Below are 22,347 nucleotides of genomic sequence, written 5' to 3'. Positions count from 1 at the left end.
ATCACCGTTTGAAGAGAACCTCATTCCAGAAAAATGTTCCTTCAGTTTCGGAAAAAAGGATGGACTCCAGACTTAAATTTTTGCACCAAATCTTGAGTTTGGTGAGCAGTATGGGGTACTGCTCTCCAAAGGTACTGCTTCACCATCATGCAGAAGGATGACATCATTACTCAACATGACAGGGCGCTTACATCAGATGGCTTCACGTAATTGTGAAAGTGTCACAGTAACGATTGGCAGTAGTGGTATGGTCAGGCTCCAGACACTCGATCAGGATAACGAATCATGGCTCGCACCTCCAAGCTAGACCACTTTTCTAAACGTCTTGCCAGTTCATTCGCTCTGACACGTCTGCGAACTTACTGTGGGAGTCTACCTACTCCAACAGTCGCTGCTAGACAACTAGCACCATCTGTCTATATCTGGGGTAAAAGAATTCCCTATACAATAAATACTTTTCAAATTCTGATGCTTGTAACCTTTATTTTAGATTCACCTACATCCACACACACACACATATATATGTGTGTGTGTGTATATGTATATGTATATATATATATATATATATATATATATATATATCCAGGGTGATTCTAAATTATTTTTACAAATTAAGAGGGGTGATAGTACACATCCATAGAGGAAAGAAGAAGGCAGCGTGTCAAATAGTTTCAGTTTGAGTTCGAAAAAGCTTTGGTTTACATTCATTTGATTGGGGAGGAGGTATTTGCATCAAACGTTAGGTAACATAGAAGGATCTGGAATTTGTAAGAACAGATGAATTTAGAGGAAGAGCACCAAATCTAGAATGTTAATTTTGAGGTCGCCAATTATTTTTCTTAAAACAGCTATCGTATTTTGTCGTAACCTGAACTTACAACAGTGCTGGGAGATCGAATGAACGAGACCAAAATTTGCGCAATCAGTTTAGTGAAAAACTCACAGAGAGTGTACAAAACGGATAAAACCGAAAACTTGGCGTTCGAGTGTTAATCCGAGCTCAGACTTTGATGGCAAACATTCAGATGCACACCTTACATTCTTACATTCGGTTTCTTACATTCTTACATTCGGTTTTATCCGTTTTACGCACACTCTGTCAGTTTGTCACTAAACTCATTGTGCAACATTTGGCCTCGTTCATTCGCTCTCCCAACACTGTTGTATGTTCAGGTTGGAATTCTAATATTCTTCTTTTCTGCCTCTCAGAGTGGAATTCGACTCCATGTTCTATAGTAATTATTGCTCTATGGATGTGTACTATCATCCGTCTTAATTTGTAAAAATAATTTAGAATCACCCTGGATATATATATATATATATATATATATATATATACACATATACATATACACACACACACACATATATATATATATGTGTGTGGATGTAGGTGAATCTAAAATAAAGGTTACAAGCATCAGAATTTGAAAAGTATTTATTGTATAGGGAATTCTTTTACCCCAGATATAGACAGATGGTGCTAGTTGTCTAGCAGCGACTGTTGGAGTAGGTAGACTCCCACAGTAAGTTCGCAGACGTGTCAGAGCGAATGAACTGGCAAGACGTTTAGAAAAGTGGTCTAGCTTGGAGGTGCGAGCCATGATTCGTTATCCTGATCGAGTGTCTGGAGCCTGACCATACCACTACTGCCAATCGTTACTGTGACACTTTCACAATTACGTGAAGCCATCTGATGTAAGCGCCCTGTCATGTTGAGTAATGATGTCATCCTTCTGCATGATGGTGAAGCAGTACCTTTGGAGAGCAGTACCCCATACTGCTCACCAAACTCAAGATTTGGTGCAAAAATTTAAGTCTGGAGTCCATCCTTTTTTCCGAAACTGAAGGAATATTTTTCTGGAATGAGGTTCTCTTCAAACGGTGATGTGAAAACAACCACCGAGAATTGGCTTAACGGGCAGGGACGTGATTTCTCTCAACATGAACGGGTTAAACGAGTTGGTCCTGCTTTCAGATACTATGTACTCTTTAAGATACTGAGTTTTTAAGTATTTGGTCAATTTTGAACACAACTGCAAGTTAGATTGCCTTAGATTTTTCCTCCAGGGTTATCCTAGATTGTACTTAAACAATAAGGAGAGGACTATTAATATAAGCTGCATAAGCGCTGTCTTCAAATCGTAAGAGAGAATTGTCAGGTAAAAATTCCATCCCAAAAGAAGAATCTCGTGGCTAGTTAATATTGGCAGAGTTTTTAAAACAACTTTAGAGTATGTAGTTTCTTAAGCTTGATTATTTAAGTAATGAGAACTGAAATCTCTAATCTTATTCGAACACTTAGTTTCAGTACTAAATTTTTGAGCGTTATGCTACCCCCCCCCCAAAAAAAATCGAACTTTCAGCTTATTTGCTCCGGTATCATGGCGTCATTAAGGGAAGTCTTCTTACTGGTGAATATAGAAGATTACTGAGGATCTGGTACAAATTCATGTCACTTTCCTTTCATGTAGTGATGTCTATGACTTAAAATTTCCAGCGATTCCGAATCAAAGCCCATAATAGGCTGGAAATCAGCAAATTTCTCTTACCCTCTCTGGAATAAGTGATAGTGGTTTTTGTTCCAGAAAACAGAGCGTTTAAAGCTTTCATTCACAGCCAACTTAAACTCATTACTATAGAACACTGTGGTAATTTTGCTGAATTACTGAATGAGCTTAATTTGGCTTTTACGATATTCTGCTGATAGACAGCTATGTCCTTTCTATAGCCAACTATTTTTTGTTATAGCTAACCATGTCCTGAAGAACAGAACATTTCTTCCCAATCCTTACATGCATGGACTCTTTTCTGTAGATACAAGATTCAATTTCTATTAAGTAAAAGTGCTGAAGTATAAATATTTTAAGTAGCTCGTATAAATTTCCCCTCTGCATTCTTTCGAATTTGCGCATAAAATCAGAAATTACGCTCAGTAAGGCAGGCTACAGTGCACTCCTGAGAGAGAGTTCTAGAAATGTTTTGAAAAATCTTTGTACTATTTTATATAAACTCTCTAAAATTTTAGTACTGTTATCATCAGTTTTAAAGCAGTTTTATTGGCTTGCTGAAAAGCTATAGGAACGTCGAGCGACAATAGTATCTTGCTGTCATTATTGGACTTTATTAGAAACATGTATATTACTGAGAAGAGAAGATAGTGAGGATTCAAGAGTGATATCCATCCATCTTTCGGCTTGCCAAAATATAGGGTGCGAATTTGAAAAATTTAAGATTATCAGTCATTGCTTAACCGTGAATTACAGAAAATTGGAGTTTTGATTTGGTGTCTTTAAAGACTATACTCTCAGGAAGATTGCAGTTAGCTTTTCTACTGCTCCGAGATTCCGAAAGGAATCTCTTTTAATTTCAGTGAGGGAGTGGCATATGTTGACGTAAATATTATTTTCGTAAGTATTCATTTCAGCAGCATAGCATATGTACGCAGTGTAATAGATGCAGTGCAATAATAATGATGTGGAGTTTGTACGAAATCTATCATAATAAAATATTAAGTAACATTATAAACTTGTATTATATTAGATATGCCAATTCTTACTTATAGAAGGGGGCTTTTGATATCGTAGGCAACGTACACGTTAAACGCCCCATCTGCTCAAGTATGTAAACATATTACTGATAAGCTTCCGTCCTAATTGAAGCAGCAATGTATTCCTGTTGTAACCATTGTATGCATAAAATGTATAATTCAAGCAGCAACTTTTAAGGGAATGTTAATTCCCCACCTGTCCATGCATATAATTACATTATTTAAGTATTAACACTTTATATAAGCATTAGTGCTATTATGAAGCAGCCATTGTGTATACAGAATGTATAATTCCAGCACCATTGTAATCCTGTTGTAACCATCGTGTGTGTACACTGCATAAGTGAAAAAAATGCATGAACTGCATATCCAAGGTTGTCGAACATTTAGTAATTTAATGCAAATTCACAAATTACTCCAACTATATAAAAATGCTAGTACTTATGTAAACCATTAGTGTAACCGTAAGGTAATTATTGAGTATAAATTAAGTATTAACGTAATCCCATTAAAACTACTGCATGCATATTATGCGCATGGGAACAAATTATATGAATTGTTGTCTATGAAATTCATGTTAGAATTTATGTAAAATATGCAATGACGTAAGCAACTATAGACAAAAAAAGTCAATCTCATCAAGTTTGCAATAGTGTTATTTGAATCATGTAACAGCTATGTAACCACTGAACACATTCACATTCTCTTCTTTCAGAACAAAATGCTTTGAAAACGGTCGTGCTGTTAGCTAACAAATCCCTTCAAAAAATTCTTTTTCGCTTTTAGAAATCATTCTAAAATGGGTGGCATGTTCGCTTCTCCTCTAGAGTGATAGGTAAGTCTTAAAATGATCTTCTCGCTAATGAATATGAACAATTACTTGTTGAGTTAGTTTCGTATCTCGTATCTTTTTTGTTGAAACATGTACACTTGTTTCATCAATATTTGCCATCCCGAACTTTTACGAAAATTTTTTGAAGCATTTTAGCCTCCCTGCTTGTTGTAAATTCTAAATTATTCGACGTGTTTATTGCCTACTATTTTAAAAAATATCATTATTTTTTTAATACGTTACATTTTGTACATTATTTCCCTGCTTGTTTATTTGTAGGACAGTTGATTTTGGGAAAAATTTTGAGATTAATAATTTAACCTCTTTTTAACTGACCTGTTTTTCTTGACATTAAGTCCATATGTATTTACAATAGTGAATAATTTTCTTCAGGAATTTTTCATTACATATATATTATATTTTACATATTAGTATTTAACGTCTAATTTTTCACAAATTATTTAGAATATATAAATTATTATTTATAATGTCTTATACATACTAATGTAACTTTGCCGAATATTGCTTAACGTTAACAAATTATATCTAAAGAAATTAGATTTTGAAGAAAAGTAAACAATAAAATCTGCTGTTTTCTTCTATGCTTTATGAATCTATCTGTATGAAAATGGAATCTAGCTAGAGAATTAATGACTTGAATATGAAGTGAAAAATGCGCTTTTGATAAAACTTACCAGAACATTACAAAACTGTATGTCATGATAAATACATTAGTATATTATTCATGCTTCTGTAGACACAAAGGCAGTTTATAATTGCAGGATAAGTATCCTTATGTTTTCATTAAGGTAGCGAGAAGTCAATATACAATACTGGCATAACCAAACTACGGCTCTTTGGTCCGTTAAATGCAGTTTGATTCGAAACAAAATCGAGTTTTATTTTTGAAGTTCATATCACAGTTGAAATAGAAATCGTGAACCGATATGCATTTTAAACAATTTTACGTATTTAAATTCTACGTGTAGAAATTTTAAGCAATTTTAAGCTCTGCGTCATTTCTCCAACTTACTCCTATCGCGGTACTAATTTTAGAGCAGATAAGGGCTTCTAAAAAGACAAATACGTTATTAATAAGCAATGATGATGATGTAATTCAAATGTTGTTGAATGGGTTCTAAGACTATATTTAGTTGTAACTGGCGTTGGAAAAAGCAAAACATATCCATGATCCAGTGTGCTTTTAATGAATTAATTGAAAATGATATAGTGTGAGAATCAATTTCTGTGCGCTTTTCGGCATGTTAGTTTCGTAGGAAACTAAACTATTATTTGTTTCTGCAAAAGCTGTACTAAAAACTGACAGGCTATTCTAAATAAATTTTGTATACTGAATACAGCTTCTCCGCAAAGCTTTCCTTTCCGTCTTGTTTGTTTTAGAATTTAGATTTAAGGATACTCATTAGTTCTGTTTTTGAGATCACTACGTTTTGTTCATACGAATGAAGAACTTTTTATATTCTTATAAAGAAATGCTATATATTTTTTTAAAATTTACTATCATTAAAATTAGCCAAGTTAAAATCAGCATTTTGCTTTTTTTTAAACTCCTCAAAAATTGTTTGACTTTTTACCTGGTAAAAAGAATGCTTAAATACAATGCACGAAATTAAAATTTTTTTGGATCGTAGGAAGTTTTTTTATGAATGCTGCTCAAGAGTAACAAATTCTTTCAAATTTCATTCCAAAAGTGGTTTTATTGCTATATATATCTCATTGTAGCTCTTGCTAAATCAGTTCTCGATTCTTCGTTTCTGTTCACGCGAAATTTGGCTATACCTGGCTCGGTCCCCAAGATATGAACACTGGACAAATTATCAATGTTCAACTGTTCTATTCCTCGACCACTAGTGTTTTGTTCAAAGGAATTAAATGAATTAACCCTTTTTAAATAATAGTGTAGTTCATTTGTAATAATTAAGGAGGAAAAAGTGGCTTGAGCCAGAAATTTAACAACATATTTGAGAAATTCCTGGGAATGTCTTAATTATTCAGATAAGAAATAAAAGCAATATAAACACGTGTCTAGGTATGATAAAAGATTTTGCGGTTTGGAATAGCGTAGTTTCGGATTCGAGAGTTAGTTTTCCCTTCTTCTTTTTCTCTCGGCTTCTGTTCCTTGAACATGGTGGCGCTGGTCTTTTTCCTAATTAAATTCATAGAAATAAAGTGAAAAGTTGGATAGTAAAGCTATTTATTTTATTGGTAAAAAAATGATAATACTAACCTTCCCGTGAATAACACAGTTAAAAAATGCCTGCATTTTTACTGTAATTGCATGATTTTGAGTAAAATATAATTTTCAAATTAATAAATGTATTGTACTTAATTTAAGTAGCAGATTGCCTCAAAGAGCAGTGGCACAATTTTGAGGCACGTTTCACGGCAAAAATTCAGTCGACTACGTGCAGTAAGCTAGAAAATGCAGTGAAACCTCTAGTGGCAACAATCTGTAAAAGTGACCAGTATTTTCTAGAGCGTTTATAAACATCATTATTGATAATTATAAGATTCATCTCTAAGAATGACATATTCTTACACGATAATACAATTAAATACATTGATTAAGGCTGTAGAGGCATTAGGTTTCCTTAAAAGGAAGCAAAGCTAGAGACCAACTCTGTCCACGCCTGGATTTTAAAAACTGATTTTTCAAGGTTAGCTGCACGTGCTATAATTTATACCACGAAACACATGGACGGAATTCCTTATATTCTTCTCCACTTAAAGATCGACTGGGCAGAAGCGCGAGATCCAGTCGATCAAATACAGGGGGTTATTTTAAATTCTTTCAGCTGTTTTCACTATATATGCGTATAAATAAGCAAATATATCTGCCTATCTAAATAATGCTATCTACTTTACTTGTTACCTCACAAATTGGTATCAATATGAATCTAGCTTCAAATTATTGATCTTCATAGAATTCTTTAAAGAATTAATAGCATAATCGTAAAACTCTTCTAAAATTGCAACATATGGCCAATTTCCTTTCATAGCCACCCAAACCATGCGCTGCCTAGAGATATATTATGTCCACACACCACACATATAAAATATATATGTATATATATATAGAGAGAGAGAGACAGAGAGAGAGATTATTAGGATGTATATGTTGTTGCCTGCTTGCGGGTTCGTAATGTGTTGGATGCACACAGAACCAATGACGACTTGATAAATTTATATACCTAAAACAAATACTTTATGGGACTTTCCATAAAAGTAATCGTAGAGCGCTTCTCAACAAAATCGAGTACAATCACTAATCACCCTTCAAACTATTAAGAACGTTAAACACGACGAAACACGAAGTTCGCGATACTCTCAGTGCTCCAAAGTCGAGCGTTAAGCACAACGGAATACGAAGTTCGCGATACTCTCATTACTCTAAAGTCAACTTGGAACTAAAAAAAAAAAAAAAAAAAAAAAAAAAAAAAAAACTGGGAATTGATGCTCTCTCCGGTCTTATATAGTTTTCTACAGGCTGTCGAGATGCCTGTAGTACCTTTTCTTTCTCGAAATTACCTGAAGGCATGTATGGTTAAAGCTTCATATAAGAGCCGGATACGGTTACAATTACATATAAGGGTCAATTACAGCTATTCAATTTCAACCGAGCGTGGACACAAATGTCGTGAAGTTTGGCGACTTATAGCGATTTCTCAGCAAATTTGGCTAGAAAAACTAGACGTCAAAACTATCGCTAGCTTAGCGATATCTCGCCAATTTAGCGAGATAGATAGCCATTTACCTCAAAAGTTAAATAGACGTGCCCCTGTAATCTTATTTTTCGGGCAAAGCTTCACTTCCTGCACGCCGTTCATGTTACAGTATACAAAATTCGTAACACTGCCCCCTTCCCAAGGACTGCACGTCCCGATCAGTACAGTCCCTGAACAGGAAGCCGTACTTACAGCTAAAGAAAATCACTGCAATACTAAAATGATAACTGCAATAAATAATATACAACAAATCAAGCATTAAGTAAATTAATGCAAAAATTTACAGATTCATATAGGACCATGGTCTAGTATGGCATAGGACCATGGTCTTAGTATGCTATTTACATTATATACGCTACGGGGACTATGTGCTATAGCCAAAGTAAGAGGCTAGCCTGTCGTAATGAACGACTTTAGGCTTAGAACATCCTGACTTACGAATCCGCAGCCTGTTTAAGACTGTGTAAGGACCGTCCCAGGAGTTCAGGAGAAATTCTGTTCCGTCTAACTGGATTTCATATGCACACCTTGTAGCTCTCGTATCGTAACGGGTTTACATCTTCTCTATGAACATGCTGACTTGCTTTCGTGCAAAAGTGTGCGTCACTTCAAACCGTGCCTGGAGATCTTGAATGTACTCCTCAGGCAATGAAGGTGCATCTGGAAGTTGATCAAGCAAGACATCACAAAAAAGACGAAAGCCACGACTGAAGACCATTTGGGATGCTGATTAGCCGGTCGTCTCTTGGACGGTTCTACGATAGGCGAGTAAGAACAGAGGTAACTTCTGACCCCAGTCCTGTTTGTTTCTAGAAAACATCAGCTAGAGGTTATTAAACCTCTCTGTTTATCCATTAAACCTTTCTGTCTCGCAGTCTGACTGCGGATGTAAAGGTGTCGTTTGAGTTTCCTCTACGCCGAGTAGTTTGCAGAGTTTTTCAATTACAGCCGAGATAAAATTCTTTTCCTGATTAGAATGTAACCGAAGAGACACTCCAAACCTGGAAATCCTTACCTCTACTAAGTGACAGCCTCTACTAGGTGATCAGAAATAGGATAGGCTTCAAGCTACTTTGTTAAAGTAATCACTAACAACGTGAATGTATTTTTTGCCATCTGTTTTTTAGTTTGTGACAGAGGTCGCAGGATGTCGAAGACTATGCATTAAAAAGGCGTTCCTACATTATAACGTTGCAGTTTTCCTCGGCTGTGTTTTTTCTGTCCTTCCCGGCCCTTGCAAGATTAGACCACTTTTACATGTCAGCCCTCGCATTACACCAATAGAAGAGCTTTCGAATTCTATTCAAAATATTCCTTATCCTGAAATCGCCTCCTGTCGGGCTGCTATGTGGTTCTTTAAGGACGTTCGGTACCCGGGATCTTGGAAGTGTCAGCTGCCATCTGAATGCTTTTCCATCGTGCGATTCGAACTTTCGGTTCAATACACCGTTTCGAATATGGAGTGAATCCCAGAAAACCCAATATTGTTTTGTAGTAGAACTATGGATCGAAATATCCTGCCAGGTAGGTTTTTCTGTTTGAAGACTCCATTAAGACAATTATGAGTTTGATTGGGGCAATAGGATAAACTTCTGTGGCATTTCTGATTTTAGGTGCTGGAGAGTTCTGGGAGGGAGAAAACGAGTCACAAGAGTTTTCCCAAGAGCGTCGAAGATTAAGTTCCGTAGAGTTTGCATTTGTTTTGCGATTTGGTTGGCCAGCTCATCCGGTTAATTTCCTCACTTTCCAGAAAATCGTATACCAGCTTAATCATATGTGGACGAGTTTTGCCTTCCATAAAAGTGGGCTGAGTACCAAATGCTACTCGGAAAAGGTGAACACAGGTCTCTAATATCTCCACTATATATAAGAAGGCCTGCTGTTTAAGTACCATTTATTTCTCTGCAATGAACAGCCAATTCGACATGGCGCAGGGAACATCAGCTTTGACAAAAGTATGGTGGGAAAACGTTTTCTTTATAGAGGAGTCCTGATTCATTTTAGACGTACCTTCTTTGTTGAAAACAAGGCCTCCAACACCCGAAAAAGGGATTATATAGCAGCGGATGTCTGATGATCTTGCAAGGCATCACGTTGGGCAGGCATATAGACCATCATATATTTGATAGAGGCTCTGTGATTGCTACAAGATGTAGGGAATATATCTTAGAACCCTATGTTGGCCTTTTCAGGGTGCAATTGTTCTTCGGTGTATTGTTATCGATGATAACGCTTGATCACCTCATAAGATTATTTTGTAGGATGATTTTCTAAAAAGGAAGGATACCAAACGATGGATCGGTCAGTCAGATCTCAAGACCTAAGCTCTATAGAATATGTCTTGGTTGCTCTTGGGAGGGCTATTGCAACTTACATTCTTCCTCTCAGAATCCTCCAAGACCTAAAATCAGGGTTGCTGCGAAAGTGAGACTGCCTGTCATAGGAACTTCTAAACTGCCTCATTTCCAGTTGAAACCCGTCTGTGAGAGTTTTATGGTAAATAGGGGGAGTTATAATGCTATTATTCTCCTTTGTAAGGTGCATTTTTGGGATTTTATTAGCCTATGTGGATACCAAATTTCATAAAAATCTATCCATGTATTCGGGAGATAACTGTCCAAATGTGAATTTAATATTAATTTTGAACACTGGTGTGGAATAAATTGCATAGTTTTAAGAATTTATTTCTGTTTTAAAGTACAAGAAATGAGGTGAAATATTGAAAAAAGTATTTGCTTTGTTTAAACTGAAAACGATTTTTCTCTCGAGAAGCATATACAATCCTTATGGGCTTTATCCATGGCAAATTTCATCAGCAGGGACTTTTAATCATGTGAGCTTTTTTCCATATAGTAGTTGTTATCGATGTGCTTTAGTCGTGTGGGTAATCATGACTGTGATTTTTTGTTTTGTGGGCTTTAATCTGGGAAGCATTGAAACGTACTCCAAGGCAACCGGAAATCTTTCTAAAATTCCTCTACTTGCTTTTCTATCAATATAAGGAGTAGATCTAACCTTAACAGTTTTAAAATTATACCATTTTTACATTAATCTGTCATATTTCTATTGAAAAGTTTAATTTGTTAGTTTTTGTCGTCACATCGAAAATCCATCTAAGAATTTTATTCCCATACTCATTGCGAACTAAAACTTTTAACAAATTTTGACATCTTATATCTTCCAAAAAACTGCGTATTGGAATTGCTTCCATATAAATTTAAAAAGGATAACATTTAAACAGAATATTACTATTAATACCGTTGCTTTAATTCCTACCGCTTACGTGTCTATAATTTTGTAATATCCTCATTACTGTTTCTGTATTCTGACAAGGAATCAGCATGAGTATAAGAAAGAAAAACTTTTTACTAGATACTAAAATTGAAAACTCAAGATTAGGTATAAGAATTAAAATTTTTGTACTTCGGAAAGGAATTGTAATACATTTTGATAATGGCATAATAAATTATTTCTTCTGAACAAGGATATCTTTTTTTCACAATTATGTTTTCATTTCGGAAATCAATGTTTAATAGTACAAAGAAAAGGTCTGCAATTCACATAAAAGTAACAAATTTTTGAAGTCAGTGATTAAATCATGAGCAAGATTGCTAAATTTAGAATAAATATTTTGAAATTTAGCTTTGTAAACTTAAGGTTACGTTTGCACCAAGCTACATTTTTTCAGAAAATTTATTATTATAACTTAATTTTAATAATTGAAGAGTTTATTTTTAAAATGAGGCATTCTGTGTTAAAAAATAGTTATTATAGTTATAATGGAATTATAGTTATTTCGTCTCTTTTTTACAGGAACTTATTCAAGATAACTGCTTATTGGACCAGCCGATGTACTAAAGTTCCGAATTTTTTGTTCTAAACTTTATAAGAATTCTGACAGGAACAAGAGGATTGTATCTGATCTTGTGATGAAAAGCATATGCTGATATACAAATCGTTCAACAGGTTGAAAAGAAACTTTTTGTTTTATCTCATGAGCCTAAACAATTGAGTTCTGTAACAAAAAGTTTGATAAAGATCTTATGTATGCAAGGCACTTGTGTATCTTTTTCTTTAAGTCAATAATTAATTAAAATACTAAACTGCACTTTTTGCTAGGAATTAAAACCACAGTTTATTTTGCGATTGGAAATTGGGTGTGAGAATATGTTATTAGATATTACTCATACATTAAAAGAAAGTAACTTTTTTCTGTAACGTAAAGAAATAACAAATTAACTTATTAATTGCTTGTTAAGATCCTGCTTGCAGATTACGATCAGATATGAACAAGGATTTTAAGACTTGTGAATTTCTCGTTCCTTATTCATATTAAAAGCGAATTTATGTTGTTACTGTTTGAAATGAGTAAATTTTGAAAATATTGAAATAAAAGGTACCAAGAAAAAATTATTTTTACAGCAGCACAAAATTAACGAAACAAAAAACAGCCAAATACACTCTACAACAAGAAAAATAGACACACCAAGAAGGAATCATCCGATTGCTTTGAAATTTCGTATGCATAAATGTTTTGACGAAATATGCAAATGATTAAGATTTGGTGTCCAGTGAATAGTGCGATCTCCAGGGCATCGGAATTGCGCATCGAGCAGATGTGTATAAGGAACTATTCTTGAGCTAGAGGTTAAAAATTTCTGTTGCATTGCGATTTAGGATAACGACCTTTCGAAAAAATGCCTCGCTGCTGGATTCGAGCTCATTACGAGCAACTGTCAGAGTTTGAAAGAGGTCGCATCATTGGATTGAAAGAGGCAGGTTGGGCAAATCGGAGAATCACTCGTCATTATTAGTCGATGCGATGCGGCGATTAGAAGATGCTGGAAAGAATGGGTGGACAGCGAGAGATTTCAGATTTATAATGGTTGCTGTCGACCTAGGGCCATAACGGATCGGGAGGATAGAGGGATTGTCAGATCAGCTGTCACAGCGCTTGATTCATCGCTCATCAACACCAGACACGCACAGGAGTGTCCACCATGACCATTCGCAGGCGGCTGATAAAGCGAAATCTACACTCGTACCGACCGTTACGCCACCTCACGTCTGCACACTGTCGAGCCAGATTACAGTGGTGCTTGGCTCGATCAGGTTGGAATGATGCTGACTGGGGGCATATAGTCTTTAGCGACGAATCCCGCTTCCAACTGTGTCGTGACGATCATCGAAGACGCCCAGAGCAGCGTATCGATCCTGCTTTCACTACTGCACGCCATACCGGCCCTCAACCAAGAGTTATGGTCTTTAGTGCCATTTCCCTTGATAGCCGGACCCCTTTGGTGGTCATTAGAGGCACACTTACAGCATAGTGTTACGTTGAACACATTCTGAGATCTGTTTTGCTACCGTTCCTTTTGCAGCACCCTGGCCTTATTTTTCTGCAAGATAATGCCAGACTACGTTCGGCACGTGTTCCTATGAACTGTCTTACAGCTTATCAAGCAGTTCCTTGGCCAGCAATACCACCAGATCTCTCTCCCATCGAGCATGTATCGATCGGATATGATGGGAAGGCGACTGCATCTATCAGGTAATGCAAGAAATACCGCAGGAGACCATCCGGGAGCTTCATCAGTCTATGCCTCGCCGTGTGGCAGCTTGCATCCAGGCTTGAGGTGGGTAAACACCTTACTGAGCTCGTTACTTTGTAACTATGTTAACTCTAAAATAAATCATTCAATTGTTCTGAAATTTTAATGATTTTCTGTTCTGTATATAGTCTTCTTATCTACCAATTTGTATCTCCATCGAACAACTCGTTCTTGGTGCGTCGATATTTTTGTTTTAGAATGTATTTTAACAGCACGTTTTCCCAAGTATTTCGGTTAGTTATTTGACTATCGGTTATTATATCACATCTTCCATTTTCTTCCACAGTAATTTAAAAATTTACAATGCGGAAACCTTGAAAATTTGGATTGGATTTATTTGACTGCGACAAAGCACATTAGGACTATCTTGTTACGAAAAAGAATGCCTTCGAAGACGGCATTTAAGGAGAACAGATTCCTATTTCCATTACATATGGGGAAAACCATGAAAATATCTGTGTAACCAGCTCGATCGGGGAGATTTGAAGCTGAGTCGAACTGCTAGTGTTCAGCTGCCTTATCTCTAGTAGACCTCTTAAAACTTTTATATGAAAGGGAAATGTTTTACGGCAAAACATTCGAGGACTTTGTTATAGAAAGAAGGACTTCTTAAAAGAAAAAAAGAAACTACACTACTGGGCATTAAAATTGGTAAGCCAAGAAGGGAAGCATGTAGCAGAATCTTATTTATTGTACATATATGGTATAATGGGAGGACTATATGATTAAGCTCGCTTGTGGTTTTTGATACTCTGTTTGCTGAATTCAGTACTAAGAGCAGTCACCTTTAGGAGCAACAACGCCAGTATTGCGGATTGGCTTCAAGCCGAACTGAGCTTGTATGACAGTTAGGGGTACTTCATTACCAAGCGGTTTCAAATCTATGCCAAAGTTCACCGATTGCAGGGGTGGCGTGCCATTCTTTCGGAAACACATGACCAGATGTTTTCAATGGGTGACAGATCTGGAAAATGGGATGGTTAGTGCAACAGTAGAGTATCCTCTGTATCAAGGAAAGTTAGGAGAGCACGGACAGTATGCGGGTATGCATTATCTCATTGAAAATAGCTTCAGACAGGCCTCAAAGATAGGGCATAGCCACGAGTTTTAACACCTCCAGAAATGTAAGGCAACTATCCACATGCCAGCTATGTGGACATATGGCGATTGGTGATGTTAGGTGTTGGGCTCGTATGACATGAGGAATGCAGGCTAGGAACGTTCGTTTCCCTAAGTACCTCCGTCTTGACGCCTTACTCAGAACAGGGATTCTTCTGAAGAAGCATGGTGGTGCCACTCCTGTATCCAGTGTCATCGTTTATTGCTCCAGTGTAGGTGAGTGTATCTCTACTGCAGCGTCAAGTGAAACTGCAACAATGGTCAAGTACTGACAGTGCGTGGTGATGCGGACGTCGTCGCACTGTCCGTGGTGTTACAGACATCGTCGTACAGCCGCTCAGACAAGATGATAGGTAGTGACGCTGACTGCCGTACAGAAGAGGCCGTATCCCGGGAAAGGCATAGATATATGTAAGCGCATAATGTTCAAGGGGCACTTAAAATGCATTGCGACAGGAATCGTCTCGAGAGGTTGGTGACAGGGAAGGAAGGGAGTAGACCTTCGGAATGCCCCCAGGGTGTTCCCTCTTGGAATTCCAAACTGGAAGTTTAACAGTTAGCTAGCAATACGTAAATCACCTATGGTATTACAGAGTGCTGGCCTAGCTTTTACCTGTACCTGTTTGTGAGAACACTGGTTATCCTTCAGAGACACAAGTTCCCGTCTCAGAATACTTGACGTTGTTGTACAATCCCGCTTGACCGAGAGGATAACTATACTGTCCTTTCGGGTGTTAGTAGCTTGGGGCTACTGAGGTCCATTCTGGTGATCCCGTATGGCTCTCCTGGATCCATCAATTCCCTATTCGCCAGACAATGATGGAATTCCGACCAACATTAGCAGCAATATCGCGTACTGATAAACGGCAGACCCGATATGTCACGATCCTTCTACGGTCGAATTCCGACACATGCTCGTAGGAGTTTCTCTTTCTTACATGGGGCATAACACGACCTTTAGACAAACAACCAACTTTCAAATGCGATTCCCATATAAGAAACCGTTTGCAGTCTTCGCACATTTACACAGTGGGGAGGGCGTTACTCATACCTGCTTTGTGCGCATGAGCTGGAAAGCTAATTATTTGCATATCTCAGCATGTAGTACCTTGCATACAAATTTGACATTTGTTGCATGTAGCAATTTCGATGACCAGCAGTGTATGTTATAGTTATGCTGAATACAAGGAAAACTACAAAAATACCTATCACTCAGTCCTTTCCGCTGCTGAGGATTGAGTGGCTGTCAATGTTTAGTGTATTTATTTGCTATATCATTAGTGGGTCCACTAAAAATCCTGCAATTTATGATAGCAGAGAAAGTTACATTTAACGATGAAAATGAATCTTGCATTTTGAGTTCGGGGGTAAATTCTGCAGTTTCATTTTCAAGGATAAAAGACTAATTGAGCTGCAATTAAATTTGCAGCTGAAGAAGGCAATCATGTTCAACATTGTGTTTTCTTGCACTCATTCTGTAGCGAAGCGGTATCTTAACTTTAAATTAATAAACCTAAGAATACATCACTGCGAGTGGACTGTAAAATTTAACCTTTATTCGCGGTTTGAACTTTCGAACACAACACAGCACAAGGTAAAACGACAGAGTTACAATTAGCGGTTTTAAGAATGCAAGAACAAAATGCGAACTACGCATACAATCTGCGCATTGCGAAATAATATCTAACAGACAGGCAGAGAGCACTGGTGGCTGAAACATTCCGCCCGGCGTTGAAACATCGTTTCAAACTAAATAGCTTTTACAAAATGAAATTATCATAACAATATTAAATTATGCAAAAATGTATCATCAAAATATTCACAAGAAAACATAATATGAAATTATGCAATGAAACTAAATTGTTCTCAAAACAGATGCACAGAAGCCTTGATACAATTCAGGAACTTATATAGCTAAAGCAAAGTACAAAGTTATAATGCTTTAGGAAAAAAAACTTAATCATTGATAGGCAAAACACTAAGTTTGTGAATTGGCCTTTTGAAAACTCCGTTAGCGGTTTTGATCTTCACGATACGCACAATATTATCTGAGCTAGGAAAATCTTCCTGGTTTCCATCGTAGCGGGGGTAAATTGTCTTCCTTTATGATAACTAAATCATTAACCTTTAAATTAGGTTGCACTTTCAACCATTTTGAACGTCGTTGCAAATTAGAAATGTATTCATTGGACCATCTTTTCCAAAAGCTTTGAAACATTTTCTCAACAAGCTTCCAACGTTGCAATATAGGAATTTTTTGATCGTGTAAACTTTCTTCTGGTAAGGCAGTTAGCGGGGTACCAGTTAAAAAATGGCCTGGCGTAAGTGCAGAAAATTCTGATGGATCTTCAGACAGTGGACACAACGGTCGCGAATTTAAACAAGCTTCAATTTGAGCTAGCAATGTCATAAATTCTTCTTGCGTTAGAAGTTGTTCACCTATGGTTCGCTTGAGATGTAACTTTGTAGATTTGACTGCAGCTTCCCATAATCCTCCAAAATGTGGTGCTGCGGGAGGATTAAATATCCACTTAATACCTTCAGTAGAGCAATATTTATTAACCAATTCATTTTCCTTCAAGGAGTTTATTACTCTTTTCAATTCCTTATCTGCAGCAATAAAATTTGTGCCACAATCGCTATGCACTTCTATCGGTTTTCCTCTTCGAGATACAAAGCGCTTCAAAGCGGCAATAAATGATTCTGATGTAAGATTACCTACTAATTCAATATGTATAGCTCTTGTAGTAAAACACACGAATACACAAATGTAGCATTTCATTGGTTTTACTCCTCGACCTTGCCTGGGCTTCACTTGAAATGGCCCGGCGTAGTCAATTCCAACTTTGGAGAAAACCTTTGACGGAACGACTCTAGACGATGGTAAATCAGACATTATCTGGGTAGATGTTTTAGCTCGTACACGATGACATTTCACGCATTTCCAAATCTGTTGTCTTACAACTGACCTAGCGTGGATTATCCAATATTCTCTTCTAATTACTGATAGCAATAGCAGGGGGCCTGCATGAAGATGGAATATATGAAAATGATTCACTATAATCTGTGTTATGTGATGTTTCTTGGGCAACAAAATAGGATATTTTCTGTCCTGCGCGATGTTGGATTGTCTTAATCTTCCTCCAACGCGTATAAGTCCATTCTTATCGATAAACGGGTTCAAAGAAAGGATCTTACTATTTGAGTTTAACGGTTGATTCTTTTTCAGAAGATTATATTCATTAAAATACTCATCCATTTGAACTACTCTAACAATTGCATTTCTAGCGTATTGCAATTCTTCGGTTTTAAGGTAACCCTTAATTCTTGTTGCGGTAGATTTAGCTGAATTATTCGCAAACCGAAAACACCATGTGATGATTCTTTTAAGTTTCAAAAATGATGAAACTTCATTAAGGACTGGAATTTGCGAAGCGACTGTTCCAATTGAACAAGAAATATTTTTCCGTTGTTCCCTTAAAGACTCTTCTGAAAATGGTAAGTTGAAAGAGAACGGAATATTATTTGAATTAAGCCACTGAGGACCTGTCCACCACAAGTCATGAGTAGAAAGCTCTGAAGGCAAAAGACCTCTTGATGCGCAATCAGCTGGATTCTCCTTTCCTTTTATGTGATTCCAATGTGATGAAGGTAAGACTGATTGAATTTCTGAAACGCGGTTGGCTACAAATGTTTGCCAGCGTGTTGGTTCTGATTGTATCCAGGACAAAACTATCAATGAATCACTCCATGCGTAAATACTGTCAACATGAATTTGCAATGAATTCTGCACAGCTTGAACCAAATGCACTAATAGAACTGCAGAGCAGAGTTCTAAACGAGGAATAGAGATTACTTTCAGGGGAGCTACGCGAGTTTTTGATGTTAGTAGCTGCACCGAAATTGAAGAATGATTTGAAGACTTTAAATAAATCACTGCGGCGTAAGCTTTCTCTGATGCGTCACAGAAACAATGAAGTTCTATATTTGTAGATTTGGGCAATAATACTCTCCTAGGAATATGAATGGATTCAAGATTTGCGATATCTTCACAATAGATTTTCCATCTTTGATTGATTTCATCTGGCAAGGGATCATCCCACGAGATTTGTAATTTCCATATGTCTTGAAGCAAGATTTTTGCTGCAACTATAAAAGGTGCTAACCAACCAAGTAGATCAAAGATTTTCGAAATAGAAGATAAAATTATTCTTTTAGTAGAACACTCTCTGTTTTCGAAATTTCCAAAGTGGCAAGTAAACTCGTCTTGCGTTGGATACCACTCCAAACCCAATAATTTTATTGATTTAGTATCAACTACTGCACATGAAGAATTTGAGTTCCGAGCACTCAAAGCAGTTTCCAAAATCGAGCGATCATTTGTACACCATTTATGCAATTGAAAGCCACCTTTTTGTAAAAGTTCACTCAGTTGTGAAATTAACTCTACTGCGTCTTCTACTGTGTCTGAACCAAATAGGACATCATCAATATAACAATTGTGTAATATTATTTCAGCTGCCTTTGGGAATTTAGTTCCTTCCTCAATTGTTAGTTGTTTGAGTACGCGAGTAGCCAGGTATGAAGCGGAAGTAGTGCCGTACGTAACTGTGCACAACCTGTAAGTTTTAATCGGCTTCGATGGATCATCTCTCCAAAATATTTTTTGGTAATCGCGATCTTCATCATGAATTTGAACTTGTCGATACATTTTCAATAAGTCACTAGTAATGGCTATGGGATAGCATCTAAACCTCAAAAGAATAGTAAATAAGTCGTCTTGTACCTTGGGACCATTCATTAGCGTGTCATTAAGCGATATCCCTGATGTAGTTTTGGCACTAGCATTGAAAACGACGCGTAGTTTTGTGGTAAGACTGGATTCTTTTAGCACGTGATGATGAGGTATATAATAATGAAAATTTACTTTATCTGGATTATCATCGGATAATTCTTTCATGTGTCCAAGTGATAAATATTCGGACATGAAGTCTTTATACTGTTGATATACTCCAGGAGTTTTTATTAATTTTTGTTCCAGACTAAGAAACTTGCGAAAGGCTGATGGTCTGGAATTACCTAACTCATTTCTTTTAGGCTTGAATGGCAGTTTTACTGAGTAACGACCCTTTTCACTACGCACGTGATTTTCCACGAAATGATTTTCACACAGTCTTTCCTCTTTAGTTAAAGGTTTCGATGTGGGAATTTGTTCCAAATCCCAAAATGATTTAACTAATTCCTCCGTGTTTACGTTTAGCGTATTGACTGAAACCTGCTTACGGTTTGGGAATTCAAAATGTGTAGTTCCAGCAATTATCCATCCTAACTTAGAACAACATGCAAATGGAAGATTTTTGCCCCTTTTAATTACCTCGCCATTTATTAAAGTAAGGAATACATTAACTCCAAGTAAAATATCAATTTCTCCCGATTCATGAAATGTAGGATCTGCTAAAGTTAAATCCTGGAAATTTTCATATAAATTCAAAGGTAATGTTACACTTGGAATGTTTCCTGTAATTTTGTCTATTATGTAAGCGGATGTTGAAATTCTGTAATTAGTATTAAAATGAGGTGTAAACAACAAGTCAACTTCTCCAGTAGTAGTTGTATTGAAAGTACCTAAGCATGACACTAATATCTTCGAATCCTTTATGCTCAATCCTAAATTGATAGCTGTTTTCCGACGAATGAATGATTTTTCACTACCTGAATCTAGTAAACATCTACAATTTATGAATTCCTGGTTTGAGTTTTGAACCTTAATTAAAGCAGTACACAAAAGTACATGACTACATTTACCATTAGCATGAGCACCAAAATGTTTATTTTCATAGTTGTTTGCACAAACAGTTGGAGAACCCTCACTCAAGTTGTTTTCTGGTTTAATTTGCGATTTCGGAACAAACACTTGTGCTTCCGGTGAAGGGAATCTAGATGCATTTTTTGGTTTGAAATTATTTTCTAAATGCAAAATGCTATGATGATGCTTAAAACAATGCTTGCAGGTGTTTGCACTCTTACACATTTTAACTTTATGGACATTAGACAAGCAATTAAAACAAAGTTTATTAGTCTTAACAAACTCTATTCGGTTTTGCACTGGTAAATTTAAAAAATTAGAACACCTGTATAAAAAATGATCTTCTTTACAAAATAAGCAGGTAGAATTAGAAATCAGAGAAGTAACCCTATTATACACTGGTTTATCTGATTTATGCGTTTTACTAACTAAAGGTTTACTGTTCTGTAATGTTCTAGCGTAATTCTTCAAAAATTCTATCAAGTCATTCAACTTTGGTATTTCGTCTTTTTTTAATTGACGCTCCCACCACAACTTTGTCGAAACGTCAAGTTTTTGCAAAATAATATACAACAACAAAGTATCACTAAAATTATCTATCCTTTGATCTAATATTTCCAATGAGCGAGTTATTTCGTTTACGTTATCTACTAAACTTAATATCGAGGATGCAGATTCCGTTTGTAATTGTGAAACGTTAAGAATTCTTTTAATAAAAGCAAATATCTGTTCTCTCTTATTAGAAAATCTCTCTTCTAGTAAATTCCAAGCAATACTGAAATTTTGATCAGCTATGGGAATTGACTGAATAATGCGATAAGCATCATTTTTCAAAGAACTCTTTAAATATTGTAATTTTTGAGCTCCAGAAAGATTTGGATTGTTGCGAACACTAGCGTTAAATAAATCTTTAAATGTTATCCATTCAGTTAAATTTCCGCTAAATGTGGGTAAAGATAATTTTGGTAACTTTAAACTTTCAGAGATTGATTCAGGTACGACAGGTTTGTCGCCATTTGCATTTACGACCTTGTAAACCTTTAACTTACGAATAATTTTTAAGTGAACCTCCTCAATTTTCTCTAAAATCGACTGTTCTTCCTCAACGAAAGTGTCTATTTTTTCATCATCACAATTTGTATAAATTTCTCTAAATAGAGATTTAACATCTTCCTTAAAGATTTTACATTTTTCTAAGATTAATTCAGCTTCAGCATTATCTAAGTTATCATAATTTATTCTCTCAATGAATTTAGTTAACTGCGTTTTCAAAATTTTCTTTCGCTTTTTTTCTATATCTGACATTTTGAAAATATTCTAAATTCTCGATTTTACTAATACTTTAAACACAACAATAGTAGCAATAAGGAAATCTCAAATGCAATTAAAATGCGTTAACTATTTCACTCACCTCGAACACTGTATCCATTCCGTACGTCTTGAGAATTCTAAACCGAAATTGCATTATCAACTCCATTACGGACACGTAGAATTCTTATTCACAAGCGCAGGTTTTTCTCGAAGCTCCGGCTCGACGGACCAAATAATGTAGCGAAGCGGTATCTTAACTTTAAATTAATAAACCTAAGAATACATCACTGCGAGTGGACTGTAAAATTTAACCTTTATTCGCGGTTTGAACTTTCGAACACAACACAGCACAAGGTAAAACGACAGAGTTA

At 36.2% G+C, this 22,347-nt stretch overlaps 1 long non-coding RNA gene across 8 annotated transcripts in view; it reads left to right on the top strand.

Annotated features, from left to right (window-relative positions):
* The window catches only part of LOC118197458 (uncharacterized), a 471,813-nt gene that overhangs the window by 435,916 nt on the left and 13,550 nt on the right, over window positions 1–22,347 (top strand). For 7 of the 8 annotated variants that reach the window (XR_015038565.1, XR_015038563.1, XR_015038567.1 and 4 more), the window contains one exon: window positions 11,942–12,185. This is a non-coding gene — a long non-coding RNA (uncharacterized LOC118197458). Of the gene's footprint in view, window positions 1–11,941; window positions 12,186–22,347 lie in introns of those variants that run through there. The other variant, XR_015038564.1, reaches the window with a different exon arrangement.

Source organism: Stegodyphus dumicola, chromosome X1 (genome assembly GCF_044657685.1).
Source record: "Stegodyphus dumicola isolate Sdum_Otavi_A_Nest chromosome X1, ASM4465768v1".
Classification (NCBI taxonomy): domain Eukaryota; kingdom Metazoa; phylum Arthropoda; class Arachnida; order Araneae; family Eresidae; genus Stegodyphus; species Stegodyphus dumicola.
The sequence above is the reverse complement of the archived record's forward strand: the minus strand, read 5'-3'. Positions and strand labels throughout refer to the sequence as shown.